General features: G+C 37.5%; 1 pseudogene; it reads right to left on the bottom strand.

The window, feature by feature from the left end:
* Positions 1-1,050: 1,050 nt before the first annotated feature.
* Positions 1,051-16,328, bottom strand: LOC128646923 (tubulin alpha-8 chain-like; annotated as a pseudogene).
* Between the last annotated feature and the right edge of the window lie 587 nt (positions 16,329-16,915).

Below are 16,915 nucleotides of genomic sequence, written 5' to 3'. Positions count from 1 at the left end.
TGGAGTGCCAAAAGTATCCCTGGGTTTAGATAGCTGAGTCAGAAGCGCAGGAGAGAGATCCAACTCAACCCCGGTCTGTTCAGAGGAAAAGCCCTCCCTTCCGTCCACCAGACCATCCGCAACTTCCGAAGACAAGAAGATGAAAGGGCCGGAGGCACCCGTAAGGACGTGCTGCACTGTGGTAGGGTATCTCCCGGTATGTATTTGAGCGGCAGTATATTGTTCCTCTCGACAATACCCCACCGACGTCTCATCTCGTATGATATGTATGTTGGTGTTGTCCCTTGTGCCTAGCAAACGGCTATCAACCGTGAGCTGGCTGTATCTTAGATCTATCAATTGACCTAGGCCTTTTAGAAGGGCAACTACTGTAGTCATCTCTTCCTCCATAGACCACAGAGGGCAGTCTGCTATGTAGCGGCAGAAGATACAGGGAATTGTGAAGATAGCCGATGTGCTCTCTCAAACGCATCCAGAGTATATGATTAGGTGATTCCCCAGCTTTAGTGTCAACCGTTGTAATGGAGTGAGGATAGTGCAGAGAAAAACAAAACAAAACTGCGTGTTAGGCCTCTGTCCCATATCTGCCCATGATCTCTTACTCAAGTTGCAGGGTAGCCATAAAAGAATATATTTTCATTGTGGGCAGTTTCAGCGAACAGATGATATGATCGTTCTGGGCGGGTTATGAATGGCTCTATAAAAAATTGTTAGATTAGGTTGTCAACCTTCGGAGCTATAATATTTTCCGTCCGCCATGACTGCTTCTTGGCCACGCCCCCCAGCTACAAACATTTTTTATTGAATGCTGTAAACAAAAATAAAAACAAACACATAAAACAGTAGTAATCAAGTTTAATTTCCAGTATCTTGCTAAACAGGACTTTTCCTCAGTCACATAATAAAATAAAAGATGTCAAAATAAGAGCTTTATCAGAAAAGATACAACTATGCTTTATGCTCAGTGTTTTTAGGACTATGTTTCTATCATTATTAGTTGATAAATCACACCCTTTAATATATTTTTATTTTTATTTTAGAGCATACAATTTAGTAATCATTGTTATCTTCCCCATCAATTAAATCAGATTCTGTTCCCACCTCTTCATAATCCTTCTCCAGGGCAGCCATATCCTCTCTTGCCTCAGAGAACTCCCCTTCCTCCATACCTTCTCCCACATACCAATGTACAAATGCTCTCTTTGAGTACATCAGGTCAAACTTGTGGTCTAACCTGGCCCAAGCCTCAGCAATAGCTGTAGTGTTGCTCAGCATACACACAGCACGCTGAACTTTAGCCAGGTCCCCTCCTGGGACAGCAGTAGGAGGCTGGTAATTAATTCCCACCTTAAAACCAGTAGGACACCAATCAACAAACTGTATAGACTTCCTGGTTTTAATTGCAGCAATGGCCGTATTGACATCTTTGGGCACTACATCACCCCTGTACAATAGGCAGCACGCCATGTATTTACCATGTCTAGGGTCACATTTCATCATTTGGTTATGTCTGGTACAGATAGTTGTTCATGGTAAGCCCTTTCTACATTTACTATGGGAGAATATGTGACCAGGGGGAAATGAATTCTAGGATAAGGCACTAAATTTGTCTGAAACTCAACAAGGTCTACATTCAATAGGCCTTCAAACCTCAGAGATGCAGTTATTGAAGACACAATTTGTCCAATTAGCCTGTTTAAATTAATATATGATGGACGCTCTATATCCAAGTTATGACGGCAGATATCATAAATAGCTTCATTATCTACCATAAAAGCACAGTTTGAGTGCTCCAAGGTGCTGTGGGTGGTCAGAATGGAATTATATGGTTCCATTACAGCTGAGGAGATCTGTGGTGAAGGATAAATGGAAAACTCCAGAATAGACTTCTTCAGATAATTCATCTTCAGCTTTTCCATCAGCAAAGAGCTAAATCCGGAGCCTGTGCCACCTCCAAAACTGTGAAAGACCAGAAACCCTTGGAGGCCCTCACACTGGTCTGCCAGTTTCCTGATACGGTCCAAAACATCATCGATCAGCTGCATCCCAATGGTGTAGTGCCCTCGGGCATAGTTATTGGCGGAATCCTCCTTACCGGATATAAGCTGTAGGGGGTGGTAGAGACTACGGGTCTTCCCTGTCCTGATTTCATCTATGACAGAAGATTCTGTGTCTACAAATATTGCCCTGGTAATATGTTTTCCGGCATCTGTCTCATGGAAGAAGGTCTGTCCAGAAGAATCCGTTTTCTCTGTAACAAGATGTCCGTCTGGCCGTATTCCATGTTCCAAGCAATACAATTCCCAGCATGCATCTCCTATCTGCACCCCTGCTTGTCCAATATGAAGTGAAATGCACGCCCGCTGTAGTACTCTGCGTTACTGGCAGTGGCTGCATTCTGACATCTGCCTCGCAGCCTCCTTCTTTCCTGCTCCTTCTAATTATATTTAAGTTAGGGGGGTTAGGGTTAGACTTAGGTTTAGGGGTTAATAAATTTAATATAGTGGCGGCGACGTTGGGGGCGGCAGATTAGGGGTTAATAAATGTAGGTAGGTGGCGGCGATGTGGGGGGGGCAGATTAGGGGTTAATAAGAATAATGTAGGTGGCGGCGGTGTAGGGGGGGCAGATTATGGGTTAATAAGTATAATGTATGTGGCGGCGATGTAGGGGGGGCAGATTAGGGGTTAATAAGTATAATGTAGGTGGCGGCGGTGTAGGGGGGGCAGATTTGGGGGTGTTTAGACTCAGGGTACATGTTAGGGTGTTAGGTGAAAATGTTACCATTGGAATCAATGGGATATCGGGCAGCAGCGAACATAAACTTTCGCTGCTTTCAGACACCAATTGATTCCTATGGCATCCGCCGCCTCCAGGGCAGCGGATTGAAAACCAGGTACGCTGGGCCAGAATAGTGGCGAGCGTACCTGGTGGAAATTTGATAACTAGCAAAAGTAGTCAGATTGTGCCGAATTTGTATTCGGAACATCTGTAATGACGTAAGCATCAATCTGTGTCGGACTGAGTCTGGTGGATCGTATTTTATGTCACAAAATTCTACTTTTGCCGGTCTGTAGGATTTGATAACTAAGGGGAATCAGGCTCGCCACAAATATGCTGCGGAATTCCAGCGTATTTGCAGTTGACGGCTTGATAAGTAGATGCCTCAAACTAAACCTAAACTAAACTTGATGTTAAAGGGACAGTAAACAAGGTTTTAAACAGTAAAACAGTTTTGTAATATACTTTTATTATCTATTTTGCCCCTTTTCATGTAATTTAGCTCTGAAAATTAATTTATTAAGGCTAGCCCTGCTTTATAGCTTTCCCTAACTGGCATTTGTAGCTTTTAATCTATTATTCTCTGTGAATGTAGTGCGCTATGGTAGTTCAGGCCCCCAGCTGATGCCAAGGTATCCTGATATTGGCTAGGAATCTTGTTAGAGCTGAGTATATACCAGCCATTTTGTGTTTCATTTTTGCCCATACCTTGTTCATGAGTAGGTGTGTTATAAGGTTAGTTTTTTTTACCTTTTATATTGTTGGGAAGTTTTTCTTTACTTTTTTTTTTGTTGCAAGCAAATTATTTTGGTTGTTTTAATAGATAATTAGTAAACTAGCGGCTAGATTATGAGTTGTGTGTTATGCTGAAAAAGCAGCGTTAACAGGTCCTAACGCTGCTTTTTCCCTACTGCTGCTATTACAAGTCTTGAAGGTTTAGGGTCACCGCACACTTCTTTGGCCTTACCGCAAAACGACTTACGTAAACGTTGTAAAGTCTTTTTTCTATGGGACTTCCATAGCGCCGGTATTACGAGTCTGTCCTGGGAGGCCAAAAAGTGAGCGGTACACCCTACCCTGTCAAGAGTCCTAACGCATTTAAAAGTCAGTAGTTAAGAGTTTTATGGTACAACGCTGTAGCATAAAACTCATAACTAAAGTGCTAAAAAGTACACTAACACCTATAAACTACCTATTAACCCCTAAACCGAGGCCCTCCCACATCGCAAACACTATCATAAAATGTTTAACCTCTAATCTGCCGCTCCGGACACCGCCGCCACCTACATTATATTTATGAATCCCTAATCTGCTGCCCCCATCATCGCCGACACCTACATTATATTTATTAACCCCTTACCTGCTGCCCCAATGTCGCCACAACCTACCTACACTTATTAACCCCTAATCTGCCACCCCCAACGTCGCCGCCACTATAATAAACATATTAACCCCTAAACCGCCACACTCCCACCTTGCAAACATTAGTTAAATATTATTAACCCCTAATCTGCCGTCCCTAACATCGCCGCCACCTACCTACACTTATTACCCCTAATCTGCCGCCCCCAACTTCGCCACCACTATACTACATTTATTAACCCCTAAACCTAAATCTAACCCTAACACCCCCTAACTTAAATATAATTTAAATAAATCTAAATAAACTTACTATCATTAACTAAATTATTCCTATTTAAAACTAAATACTTACCTATAAAATAAACCCTAAACTAGCTACAATATAACTAATAGTTACATTGTAGTTAGCTTAGGGTTTATTTTTATTTTATAGGCAAGTTTGTATTTATTTTAACTAGGTACAATAGTTATTAAATAGTTATTAACTATTTAATAACTACCTAGCTAAAATAAATACAAAAATACCTGTAAAATAAAACCTAACCTAAGTTACAATAACACCTAACACTACACTATAATTAAATAAATTTACTAAATTAAATACAATTACCTAAATTAAATTAGCTAAAGTACAAACCCCCCCACTAAATTACAGAAAATAATAAACAAATTACAGATATTTAAACTAAATACACCCAATCTAATAGCCCTATCAAAATAAAAAAAAAACCCTAGCCTAATCTAAACTACCAATAGCCCTTAAAAGGGCCTTTTGCGGGGCATTGCCCCAAAGTAATCAGCTCTTTTACCTGTAAAAAAAAAAATACAAACCCCCCAACAGTAAAAACCCACCACCCACACAACCAACCAACCAAATAAAATACTATCTAAAAAATCCTAAAATCCCCATTGCCCTGAAAAGGGCATTTGGATGGGCATTGCCCTTAAAAGGGCAGTTAGCTCTTTTGCAAGCCCAAACCCCTAATCTAAAAAATAAACCCACCTAATACACCCTTAACTAAACCTAACACTAACCCCCTGAAGATCGACTTACCGGGAGAAGTCTTCATCCAAGCCAGGCCGAAGTCCTCAACAAAGCCGGGAGAAGTCCAATCAGCCAATAGGATTGAGCTTGCATTCTATTGGCTGTTCCTATTTAGTTTTAAATAGGAATAATTTAGTTAATGATAGTAAATTCATTTAGATTTATTTAAATTATATTTAAGTTAGGGGGTGTTAGGGTTAGACTTAGGTTTATGGGTTAATAAATTTAGTATAGTGGCGGCGACGTTGGGGCGGCAGATTAGGAGTTAATAAGTGTAAGATTAGGGGTGTTTAGACTCGGGGTTCATGTTAGGGTGTTAGGTGTAAACATAAATTTTATTTCCCCATAGGAATCAATAGGGCTGCGTTAAGGAGTTTTACGCTGCTTTTTTGCAGGTGTTATATTTTTTTTTTAGCCGGCTCTCCCCGTTGATTCCTATGGGGAAATCGTGCACGAGCACGTACGACCAGCTCACCGCTGACTTAAGCAGCGCTGGTATTGGAGTGCGGTAAGGAGCTCAACGCTCACTTTTTGTCTTTTAACGACGGGTTTGTAAAAACTCGTGATACCAGGGCTGTAGGTAAGTGAGCGGTGAGAGAAAACTGCTCGTTAGCACCGCATAGCCTCTAACGCAAAACTCGTAATCTAGCCGTAGGTTTTTATAGGTGTAGTGCACCAAATTCCCTTATTTATTTTTTTTGCATGGGGCTCATTGGTTGTGCCTTTCTCAGGATTGATAATGCATTCAACTTGCTGTATATCTTTAGCTTTGCAGTGGTTTAACACATAGGGGTCGATTGCAATCCTCTAGAACAGTGATTTTTAACCTTTTTTTTTGCAGTGGCACACTTTTTTACATTAAAAAATCCTGTGGCACACCACCATCCCAAAATTTAAAAAAAATCACACATTGTAGCCTAATACAGCATATATATATATATACACATACACACAAACACACACACATACTGTATGTATCGCGCTGTTATGCCATGCCTCCTACAAACTACCCCTACACTGGGAGTAAAAAACAAGCAAAGTTTAAAAAATATGTCACACTGTTGTCAGTCTGCCGTGGCACACCTGAGGATCTCTCACGGCACACTAGTGTGCCACGGCACACTGGTTGAAAAACACTGCTCTAGAAAATGTATCTAATCATTTAAATACAATGTGAAATATACAAAATAAAAAGGGTGCATTCGATGCAAATTCACAAAATCTCCCCGTAAAAAACATATATATAGCTATATAATCTACAAAAGAAAAAAGTAAAATGATTGCTAAACTGTATTGAAATGGGTCTTGAAATGAACATAAGTATAATGAAGAAGGAAAAACATAAAAAAAAACAAGTTCTAGCATTCTAAGGGAGAGTGTTAATTGTATCAGCTAGGTGTGACAGCTGTTTGTATGCTGCAAATAAAAAATAAAAACACCCAGGGGGTAAACATTTACAGAGGTGTCTGAGTATTATATGATTTATAAGCAGAACTAGCAAGAATAAATTATTTATGATATTTAATGACAATATTGATAACACTTGCCTTCTGGGCTTATTTAACTGTTTTGTATAAGCACTAGCAGCTGGTGGGATAAAGTTTTTTTATTTTAAGCTTGTGTGTAGTTTAAAAAATTTTTTTTTGAAAAGTATCTAACAACTGTTTTTAAATTCTGGGATGATATCAGACTTTAAGGGTGAAAGTTGATACATTGGTAAGGTACACACTGTGTGACATTATAATGCTGAGAAAATGATTGATGAACATGTTGCTTTGAGTAATGCTAAAGGACGAGCAGTGTATTTATCTAACATACTTTTATAAGGGTAAAATAAAGACTTCCATGAATCCTTACTTTTAAAAAGATGACTCTAGTTCAGGCTCCATTCATGATCAAACAGCTGCGGCTCCCTCTGTGCCATCAGCTCCTCTGACTACATATTGCTGGTTACACAATCCACCATGGCAGGTTACAGTGAGCTCAGGGTTAGAAGCAGCCAATGGGAGTAAACCTTATACTTCTGAAGCTGCACTGTGCAGTGTGCAACTCTCCCCTGCAACTACCTAGATTTATAACCATTGCAGGCAGACAGGTTCACAAGTAGTGAACCCATCCGCCTGCTAACTCAACATTACACAAGAGGTTTCTTGAGCACTGCTGCCCCCAGGTCCTCTGTAACCGATGGCAAAAGAGCGGTGCATGTTAATCACCCCAAACGAGCAAGTGTTGGGGTGAATTATCTCTCTACCTCTGAGGTGGCAGAGTTTCTGCTTCTTAAATATGCTAGACTGCTTCGTATTGCCAAAAAAGTTGTGAATGTCGATTCATAAATCTTCACTAATATCTCCATTGCAGAAACTAAGTCTAAACAGCCATGAGACCCCTAATATAAGAGATAAGACTATTGTTTCAAATGAAAGGTAATACTATCTTCTATGTCTAAAGGTTATTACATATTTAACCTACCAGACATTAAGTTCAGAGGCTTTAAATTGATTGGTTAAGGAAATTGTACCACAATCTCTACCAAAAATAACCAAAACAAGACATTATAAGGAGCAGAGTCTTTTTGTCAATGATGATAGCTCACATAACCTTGTAAATAGCATCGCCCAACATAGTAGCATGTACCTGAGCTGCAACTGTCCACATAGTGATTGTTTAGCTCAGAGCAAAGCTCAGTTAATGCTCTCCCTAACTGGCCACAGATGAAAAAAATAAAGAAAACAAAACCAAGAACATTCCCCAGGCTTCTCAAGAGATGGATCTCTGAACTGCTTTTGATTGCTAACAAAACTATGGGGTTAAATTATTTTAAAATGATGTATTTTGTAATACAATGCTTTATTGATGATATATCTATAAGTTCAGTATTCTTTTTATTATTATTATCGGTTATTTGTAGAGCGCCAACAGATTCCGCAAAGGGATATTAAACATCTGTGCAGAACTACAATAGCATGGGTAATACTAACCGTGCTATTGTTATCCCTCTTGTGCCTGCAGATCTCTTTAAAGCCGCCATCTTGTAGCTCACGTATTGTTGCATCCTGTGACAGAAGAGTGCGCTTTCACAGATCTGTGACGTTACCAGCCATACCTTTCACTTCAGTTTAGTTTGCATAATAGGGAGCAGAAGCGTTACGTCTTTGCAGTTTTTTTGCACAGTTAAAAAATTACATAACAAATATAAGCTCCAAGATGATGGTGCCCAGTGTATGAAGATGCAGAAATTCACTAGCTAATGCTTGTAAGGGGTTAAAATAACATAATTACTTTATAAGTTCTTGAATAGTTCCACATCTACTATATATGAGACCTTTAGAAAATAACATACCAAATAATTAATTTATGAAATTCCCCATAGACTTTAGTGTCAGCAGCAATATTTATGAACATGTTCTAAAGAATTAGAATATATCCCATGTTCTAAAGAATTAGAATATATCCCATATGTCCCGTGTGCTACTGTGCAGTGTTATTGTACTGATAAAATATCAATAAAATGTTAAAAATGTTTAATTAAATAGTAGCACAATAATAATATATTGAAAAGCATCTTCTATAAAGCTGCATTGTGGGTAATGGGGATAATTTAGCATGGATGTCTGGATAATAGTGTGGGCCAGTTGTTGGACTTATATACTAACCTTATTAGGATATCTGGGCCTAAGGCAGTGATTTGCAACCACTGTGCCTTGGCACACTAGTGTGCCGTAAGAGATTGTTAGGTGTGCCGCCGTGAATTGGTGCTTATTCTACACTGATTGTGAAACTCTTATACTGGTGCCCCCAAGGCTTAGGGACTTTAACAGTAGGATCATTTGGGCCCAGTAGTTTCTGCTTTTGGGCTCAATACTTGTGCACTGCTTTCTGCCCTAACAAGCGGAACGTTTACTTGCATGGAACTACTGCAATCACCTAAGAATTTATTTTCATCACTGGTACCCCCCCCTAACAGCCTCAATACGTGGAACTTTTGATTGTTGTTATCGTGCCTCTAGCTTTGGCAATACAGTTGTAGTGACTGTCATGCTAATAAAGCTTAATTGAATTGACTAAATTGTTTTTATATATATATATATATATATATATATATATATATATATGCTGTATTAATCTAAAATGTGTGATTTTGTAAAATTTTGGGATGGTGGTGTGCTGTAGGATTTTTTAATGTAAAAAAATGTGCCTTGGCAAAAAAATTGTTGAAAATCACTGGCCTAAGGTATGTAACACGTTATGTACAGGTGACAAGTGTTACTTTCACCCCTAGTCTAGAGGTGAGCCTGAACTGCAACCGCTGAGTAAAAAAACAAGGCCTCTGTTTTGTCAGATTGTGAATCATACCAAGGAATATTTCTCTTATTTATGGCTGAGTCATGGACCATTCTGTAGGGGCCTCCTTTAGTAACTCACAAAACACTCCAAACCAGCGCTGAGGTAATAGGACGTGTAAACAGTCTGGCTACAATCATAGCATGGCTTTGCTTTTAACATGATCTAATAAAAGGGATATTTTACATTTTTACACATTGTTTTTTTTTCTCAGCGCTGGTTTGGAATGTTTCGAGTTACTACATTACAGAGCTAATAGGTTTGGCTTTTGAAACTTTTGTGAGGCTGTCCCTATACAGTTATATCAGCATATTATACACCAATACTGGTGGCCTCCTCTTTTACTTAGATTACATAATCTGAACAGCACATTTGCTGCTACTTATAGTAAATGAATGAAACAGCTTATAATCTAAATAATCCATAGAATATATATATATATATATATATATATATATACACACATAAATATATATATAATACTTAAAGAAGAATTTTGTGAGAAAACTAGTCCTCACTCATAGTTTCCCTATGTCCGGCACCAGAATCTAGGGTTAAATTCACCAGTTAGCTAGTGATCCATATAGAGGATAATGTCCCTTTAAACTCCTCAATATTACATGCGCACAACTGATAGTTTACAAAGAAACATAAATAGATCATTAGAATAACAATATGAAAATACAATCACATATGCAATATGATTTATTGCTGTAAACTTAAAGAAAAAGACCGTCATTAATTGTATTATATTACATTATATTACGAACGTGGGCCCACTTATTGCTATATTTAGCCATTAATATATACAATTTATTGTGTCCATTTGAAGGTATGTATCCAATTTATATCCAGCTTTCTTCCATAAAATGTTGCAAAGTATATGTATCGGCCTCAGAGCTTATAGCAATGCTTATGACTGTTAATGGGCATATAGTCAGTTAGTATATATGCGGTATTAGTTGAGTAAGCTTATAAACACTCTAGGAGTTAGATTGTCATTAAATTGCTAGTGTGACAGCAGCTGCAAAATCATATAAGGTTTTTCAATGTTATTCCGTTGCAATTTGTGATTCTATGACGCCTCAAGGGATTATGGCTTGTAAAGCTCTGCTTACGCACACCTTGCTAGGCTGTCTATCTCCATTTGGCAACATAAGTAACAAAAAGTTTTTACCTTGATTGCAGTACTTCAGTGTTCCTTGTTTGTGGAATTACTCACTTTTCCTCGGTTATGTTTCTTATCCAACCCACAACGAGTGTATCTTACTCAATATCGCTTGACTTTATCCCAGTGTTTTCTTTCCGTTAATACAGCATGTCGTTTGAGGGCTCAGCTGCAGCCCTCAGTTTGAATTTCTCACAGCTACGCGCGTTTCACCCTTACTGGATACTTGTTTAGGGCTTCATCCGTTTCATTCTCATTGGTCCTAGTACCGACCTTTTATAGGTTCTGAATTGTGCCGCCCTTAAGGTGAAATGGTTTATTTTCATATTGCATTGCTTTCAATACATTTTGTGCATGAATAACGGAGTAAATTATATTACCAAAATTACATCGTATATGCATTATAACTTATCCTATGAAACATTATTTCATTTATTATACGGGCTGAATTTATTCATTAGGCATTTTTTTCATTAATATTCTGTAATCATGATTTGATATATTATTCTATGCAACTTATCAACAATATTATCAATAGTGGGAGCCTTTTCTATTTACATCTTATTGGCTTAATATAAATTTACATCATCATATTCAATTTATATTTAGGTTTATCACTTAGCAATTTATGCAACTTCTCAATAAGTATATCACATTGAATTTAACCTACAACTTATCAATAGAATTAACCACAGTGGGAATCTTTGTTATTTGCATCTTATTATCTCAGTATTAATTTACAATATGTTGCAATATTTTATTTTAAAGTTAGATATGTCACATAATAATTTCTACTAATAGAGCTTTTTAGTTCTTGATGTAGATTATTGCCATTGACTATAAGCCCATTAACAGTCATAAGCATTGCTATAAGTTCTGAGGCCGATACATATACTTTGCAACATTTGATGGAAGAAAGCTGGATATAAATTGGATACATACCTATCAAATGGACACAATAAATTGTATATATTAATGGCTATATATAGCAATAAGTGGGCCCACGTTCATAATATAATGTAATATAATACAATTAATGACAGTCTTTTTCTTTAAGTTTACAGCAATAAATCATATTGCATATGCGATTGTATTTTCATATTGTTATTCTAACGATCTATTTATGTTTCTTTGTAAACTATCAGTTGTGCGCATGTAATATTGAGGAGTTTAAAGGGACATTATCCTCTATATGGATCACTAGCTAACTGGTGAATTTAACCCTAGATTCTGGTGCCGGACATAGAGAAACTACAAGTGAGGACTAGTTTTCTCACAAAATTCTTCTTTAAGTATTATATTCAATATCCTCTCTCCCTCCGTGCACAGGGTGGTTCTGATATTAACTTAAAAGTCAGAGCACTTGAATGATTCAGTGATAAATTAGTAGAAGTGGTGCGAACCAAAACTAACATATATATATATATATATATATATATATATATATATATATATTACAGCATCTATAATAATTTTTAATAATCATTATTCATATTTTTTAATGTTTCATATTTAATATTTCAATAACATGCTTTAAGATAACTACATTTTCATGTGCGCTAACCTGACACCGCTTTAGACCTACATTGTAAAACTTGAAGTGCGTTACGCATATTTTACATTCCTATTTTCTTCATAGAAAATAATGTACTTTTTATTATTAAATATATATATATATATATATATATATATATATATATATATATATATATATGATAATGTTAATGTAAAATATTTATCTATACCTATTATATCTATACCTGTTTATCTATATGATTAGATATACAGGTATATATACAGATATATATAGAAATATGTATTTAAAATAAAAATGCAAAAAGATGAGCAGCAGCATAAAAGTAATAAAATAAAAACATAACTTTTATTCCATGTATTAAAACAAATAAGGGACATCCACAAATGAGGGGACACCTCTGGCTGGCTAGCTTACACGTTTCGGTGGAATGCCCTAGTCACAGCTGTAGGTAGCCAGTCACAGGTGAACAATATATACAGAAATTGCTTCAATATCATTGGCTTAAAACAAAAGGCCAATTAAAAACAACATACCAAAGTGTACCCATTGAACAACAACACATTTCAACTGTTTTATCATCCATTATTATTAATCATGAGGATGTTACTGAACCAAAACCTTTTACAGATTAGAGTGCTACACATATGTATTCATACTGCTCAATGATAATAATAATAATAATAATAATAATAATAATAATAATAATATCAATATTAACAACAATAATATCAATGACCTCTAATCATTCAATAAGAGACATAGGGGGGTAGTCATCAACGCGTCTAATTTACCTGCCTTCGCCAGTTCAATACGCCCACGTAAGCTCGCCTACCATCGCCGCCGCGGACCTGCAAAATTTCGCCTAAGTTATCAATAAATCTGTCAAAAAGCCGCGCACCAAGTACGGGGCGATGAGCAGCGGATTGTGATAGTTATCACTCATCCAATCTCGCTGCTCTTCGGCTTTTTGACAGCTTTATTGCTAGCCTGTCACTAAGCACCCACACTAACTACACTGTTCTACCCCCTATACCGGCGCCCACGGAGCCCCCCGCAACTAAATAAAGTTACTAACCCCTAAACCGCCGCTCCTAGACCCCGCCGCAACTCTTATATAAATGTATTAACCCCTAAATCGCCGCTTCCGGACACCGCCGCCACCTACATTATACCTACTACGCCCTATCCTGCCCCCCCTATACCGCCGCCCTCTGTAATAAAGTTATTAACCCCTATCCTGCTGATCCCGGACCCCGCCGCAACTAAATAAATAGTTTAACCCTTAAACCGCCGCTCCCGGACCTCGCCGCAACTAAATAAATAGTTTAACCCCTAAACCGCCGCTCCCGGACCCCGCCGCAACCTATCTTAAACTTATTAACCCCTAATCTGCCCCCCCTACACCGTCACCACCTATAATAAATGTATTAACCCCTATCCTGCCCCCCTACACCGCCGCCACTGTAATACATTTATTAACCCCTAAACCTAAGTCTAACACTAAACCTAACACCCCCCTAACTTAAATATTAATTAAATAAATCTAAATAATATTTCTATTATTAACTAAATGAATCCTATTTAAAACTAAATACTTACCTATAAAATAAACCCTAATATAGCTACAATAAATATAATTATTATATTGTAGCTATCTTAGGATTTATTTTTATTTTACAGGCATCTTTCAATTTATTTTAACTAGGTACAATAGCTATTAAATAGTTATTAAATATTTAATAGCTACCTAGTTAAAATAAAGAGAAATTAACCTGTAAAATAAAAACTAACCTAAGTTACAATTACACCTAACACTACACTATACTTTAATAAATTATTCCTATTTAAACTAAATACTTACCTGTAAAATAAACCCTAAGATAGCTACAATATAATTAATAATTACATTGTAGCTATTTTAGGATTTATGTTTATTTTACAGGTAACTTTGTATTTATTTTAGCTAGTTAGAATAGTTATTAAATAGTTATTAACTATTTAATAACTACCTAGCTAAAAGAAATACAAAATTACCTGTAAAATAAATCCTAACCTAAGTTACAATTAAACCTAACACTACACTATCATTAAATTAATTAAATAAATTAGCTACAAATAACTACAATTAAATACAATTACATAAACTAACTAAAGTACAAAAAATAAAAAAGCTAAGTTACAAAAAATAAAAAATATAAATTACAAGCATTTCAAAAATATTACAACAATTTTAAGCTAATTACACCTAATCTAAGCCCCCTAATAAAATAACAAAGCCCCCCAAAATAAAAAAATGCCCTACCCTATTCTAAATTAAAAAAGTTCAAAGCTCTTTTACCTTACCAGCCCTTAAAAGGGCCTTTTGCGGGGCATGCCCCAAAGAAAACAGCTCTTTTGCCTGTAAAAGAAAAATACAACCCCCCCAACGTTAAAACCCACCACCCACATACCCCTAATCTAACCCAAACCCCCCTTAAATAAACCTAACACTACCCCCCTGAAGATCATCCTACCTTGAGTCGTCTTCACTCAACCGAGCCACCGATGGAACCGAAGAGGAGATCCGGAGCGGCAGAAGTGATCCTCCAAGGGGCGCTGAAGAAGTCTTCCATTATACATGGGTCACAAAAGATGTCACGGCTCTTTATTCCTCCATCCTTCACACCAGAGGTTTGGAAGTGACTGATTTTTTCCTATCACACTGGTCCACTTTTACTGACGATTTTCAAGGTTACATCAAGAGAGTTACAATCTTTTTACTTACACATAATTTCTTTCGGTTCGAGGGGTCTTTCTATCTCCAAAGATGGGGGACAGCGAAGGGGGCCAAGTTTGCCCCCTCCTGTGCCAACCTCTTTATGGGGTGGTGGGAGCTTTCCCACATCTTTGGAGATCAGAATGTTTATAGACAGAATATTGTCTTTTACCAACGTTATATTGACTACCTGATTATGATTTGGCAAGGCAGTGCTAAGGACTTTATGCATAGGAATAACAATAATAATCTGGGATTGAAATTTACATATGAAACAAACAGTAGAGAAATCAACTACCTGGATCTAACACTTGGTGGTATGTCAGATGGGAAAAAAAAAACTATACTGAAAGCCTATATCAGGCAAATCCTTACTCCATGCGAAAAGTTGCCACCTGAAACACGTAACTTATGCCATTGTGAAAGGGCAACTTATACGGGCTAAAGGAATTGCACTGATATAGGTGACTGTAGAGCTCAGATGAAGGAAGTACATCAGCGCTTGAAACATAGAGGTTACTCTGAGAGAATAATAAAACAAGCAAATAGAGAAGCTATGTCTCTTGACAGGTCCTCTTTGCTTACTGACAAGGACAAACACTCACAGAGAATCGACACAGATGTCACATTTGTGACAGACTACAGTGGGCAGTATGAGGATATCTGTAGAATAGTTAAACAACACTTTAAAATCCTCATAGCAGATGATAAATTGATCAATTGTGTACAGGGAGGCATCAGATGCTCTTACCATAGGCATAAAACATTAGGGGATTATTTATCCCCAACAGCACTGAAGAAACCAGACACACAACTTAGTTCTTGGCTTACATGCAAAGGTTTTTTTCAGATGTGGCAACCCCAGATGTGGAACTTGTGATTATCTGTTAGTCTCAGACAAGTTCCAGTCTATGGTTACAGGCAAAATTTACAATATCAACTTTTGCCTTAATTGTACCTCTGTCTATTTAATCACCTGCATCAAGTGTGGGATTCAGTATGTGGGTCTCACGATAAGAGATATTAGATCTAGGAACACCTATCGACAATACATGTGGGCAAAGCAACAACCCCTTTAGTGCAACACTTTACAAAATGTCACAATAAAGACCCAACTTCTTTGATGGATTGTTTTATTTTGCCTGTTTTGTCACAGGGATGCTACTGCTCAGTCTCCCATTTCATTAGGCTCCGGGAAATAGAAGCTACCTGTAGTGTCATACTGTAGGTTACATGACCATAACACCCGAGACTGAGAGCCCGCCTACCTCCAATCACATGGTCTTTCCCTTGAGGCTTTGGACAGCTATTGGGACCTGAGTATGACGTTTCATGAGTCATCTGACCGTGAGGCCTGAATCACCTTTGGAAGTGTTTGGTTCACTCTACCCCTCTCCCTCACGCCTATAGTTTGCAGACACGGAACTCCAATTGACATGTGTTTGGATATAGTAATACAGAGGACATAAGCTGGGTAAAGGGTGAGACCTCCAACGGATTGTTGTGCTGGCAAGAACCAGGGTGTTAATCTCTTGATAATGACCGCTCATCTCAGCACCTATGAAGTATGTTATCTATGCATATACAGAAATTCAATTTTGAAGTTGTTTACATACCACGGGCATGAGATTGAGATCAGATGTATGCTTCTTCTACTTTCTTGTTTGATTTGCTTTATATATCATTATCAAAGAGAGCCAGGACTGACTGATTTGTATAGTCAGTAAGACTCCTATATTTTTGTTGTTTTTCTTTAAAATATAAATAACATATTCCTGTATGTGAAGAACATTGGAATGTGCAGTATTAATAACTCCTGTAGGGTTAGCGCACAATCGATAAGTGCTTTCCATTGAGGTCTATGGGGAGAAGAAGTTAGAGCAGTCCCGGTATCCAAAGTCTTTTAGTTAGCACTCGTGCGCAAAACT

This window comes from Bombina bombina, chromosome 2 (assembly GCF_027579735.1).
Source record: "Bombina bombina isolate aBomBom1 chromosome 2, aBomBom1.pri, whole genome shotgun sequence".
Classification (NCBI taxonomy): Eukaryota; Metazoa; Chordata; class Amphibia; order Anura; family Bombinatoridae; genus Bombina; species Bombina bombina.
This window is presented reverse-complemented; position numbering and strand designations above follow the sequence as displayed.